The sequence below is a fragment of the Piliocolobus tephrosceles genome, chromosome 16 (assembly GCF_002776525.5).
Source record: "Piliocolobus tephrosceles isolate RC106 chromosome 16, ASM277652v3, whole genome shotgun sequence".
Lineage (NCBI taxonomy): Eukaryota > Metazoa > Chordata > Mammalia > Primates > Cercopithecidae > Piliocolobus > Piliocolobus tephrosceles.
In genome coordinates, this window is record NC_045449.1 from 71,688,722 (window position 1) to 71,691,483 (window position 2,762).

Below are 2,762 nucleotides of genomic sequence, written 5' to 3' on the forward strand. Positions count from 1 at the left end.
AGGAAGGAAGGAAGGAAGGAAGGAAGGAAAGAAAGAAAGAAAGAAAGAAAGAAAGAAAGAAAGAAAGAAAGAAAGAAAGAAAGAAAGAAAGAAGGAAGGAAGGAAGGAAGGAAAGAAAGAAAGAAAGAAAAAGAAAGGCAAGGCTGGAAGGCTGAGCAGGGCAATGGTGCCTGTGAGAACACCTGGTGCAAGGGTGGGCAGTCAGCCTTCACCTCCCACTCCCCTCCTTCTGGGCAAATGCTCATGGGCACATCCAAATATTAGGGCACAGTGTCATTTGCCCTGAGCCCCCTTCCCTGGCCCACAACCAGGAAGGGGCTGACTTGCTCCCTAGAGTTAGATTCCAGCATTTAATAGGAGTCTTTCCAGGAGATGACAATCATTTTCAGCAGCCTCAGTGGAGGAGGCATACAAGGACTTTAGGGTGACACCCAGGGTGGCTGCTGGGGCAGGCAGCCCCGTTTTGAGTCGAGCTGGAGTGGGAACAGGGTGGGAGAAGGAAGGGAGGGTGAACAGAGAGGCAGTTCCCACCCGGTCGGTATGCAAATCACTTGCCGCTGAGATAAATGATCCGGCAGGATGGCAGGCGGGGTTCCCAGCGGGAGCCATTTGTCATTTCTACTCCTGATGTGTGAGTGAGAGAGTAAGAGCCTCCCCCATCCCTCCCCCCGACACAGGTAGCTCAGCCAAGCCTCAGGTGCCAGGGACAAGAGGCATCTCCCAGACCTCCGCCTCCCCAAGTCTGGAGAGCGGCCTGCCTGGCACAGTCCTGGACGTGGGTTCTCCCAGCACTGCGCGTGGGAGAACACTCCTTGGCGGCCAGAGAGTGGGCCCTTTGTCTCCTGGAAGGACGATGTCAAGCCACAAACCTCCCTCTCTTGGCAGTCAGCTCTCTGGCTAATTGACAAGGCTTGCGTTGCTAAGATTTTTGATGACATCAGCAGAGCCCAACCATATCTGGGGTTCACAGGGCGGGCCTGGCACAGAGCGGGGAAGGGTCAGGCCAGGTTGTGTTCCAGCAAGAATTTGCATCATGTTTGGACCCCATGGGCTCGTGTGTAAATGATTGATGAAGGGACGGATAAATCAATCAATCCTGGAGATCTTGAATTTGCCAGAAATCCAATCCAACCATCCCGCCCTTTCCTATTTGGGCCCCTCGTCTTGAGAGCAAAGGCTTGAGAACATCACACTAGGAAGGACTCGGAGTGTCTGGCAGCAGATGCCAGGCAGTAGTGATTCACTAAGAGAGAAATGGGCTGCCCTTCCTCACGGCCAGGGATGCTGTCCCACCCACGCTGATAAGCTTGAGATGGTTTCCCACTGTGGTGATGGGCCGGGCTGGTGCATCCTGCCCTTTGCTAGAGCTCAGAACCTGCCTTTAGTAGGGACCCAATAACTATTTGTTGATGAACTAACAAACGACCAGAGAAGGCCCCTCGTAGGACCACATGGCACAGCCTTAATTCTGGAAAGAGTTAAAGCTTTTTGGCACAGTTAGGGGTTGAACTTACAACCTTGGTGTAAAAAGCATATGGTCTCACTTTGTTCTTTTATTCTCTTGTTCTTTCACGCACTCACTCACTCATTCATTCAAGAACTATTTCTTGAGGACCCACTACGTGCTCAGCATTGGACAATGATGATTCTCAGTATGTCATGGGGTACCAATGAGCAGGACCCTGAACAGCGACCGGGGGCCTCTCCACTGACAATGGCCAAGAGTTCCCAGACACAAAGGGCCCCACAGCTCTTGGTGAACCCCAGATATCACTGGGCTCTGCTGATATCATGGAAAATCTTAGCAGTTCATGCAAAGGATGCACATTTGTCAATTAGCTGGTGAGTTCACAAGCCAAAAGAAAGTGGTTCAAAGCTTTCCATTGCCTTTCCAGCAGATAGAGAGTCTTGGCCAAAACACAGCGCTACCCAGGCTGCCTCCTCGGGAGCGTTCTTCCTTCTCTTGATGGTGAGGGGTTGGACAGGTCTGCCATCTCTCACTTGAGGTCCCCATCAGAACTCTCTGAGATCAACTCCACCTACAATCTCCCACCACCAAAACCTGGGAAAACTCCAGAAAGGCAGATTTGATTCAACTCACTTCAACAACACATTCTTTGATACCTACTGCGTGCAAGGTCCTACTAATGCAGGGCAAGCAAGCTCTAAGATGGGGCTTAGTCCATGAGGGTTCTTGGTCTTGCCCAGGCAATAATGCAAAGGCAAGCAGGGGGTAGAAGAAAATGGCCTTGTTGAAGCAGCAGTGTTACAGCTGCGTGACAGCTCTGTGACTGCCCCTGCAGAGCAGGGCTGCCCCGCAGGCAGTGTGCTGAGAGCTGCCACTCAGGGTGGGTTAGCAGACATATTGATACCCACTTTTAATTGCATGCAGATTAAGGAGCAGTTTATGCCGAAATTTCTAGGGAATGAGCAGTAACTTTTGGGTCATCAACATGGTCATAGAAAGAGGCGGTAATTCCCAGCTGTTGCCATGGCAATAGTAACCTGACATAGCACACTGGTGGCCATGTCTGACTGGAAAGCTGCTTCTGCACTGGTCTGGTTTTAGCTAGTCCTCAATCTGTTCCAGTATCTGAGCCCTACCTCTGGAGTCAAGTCCCACCTCCTACCTCATTATGTTCAAACTTGCCAGAGGAAAAAGATCCAGTCTCTTTTATTCAGGTACTGATGACCTAGAGAAGAGAGACACAAACACAAGTAGCTATAATGTAAGAGGGAGGTCAAGGGTTGCCACCCACAAG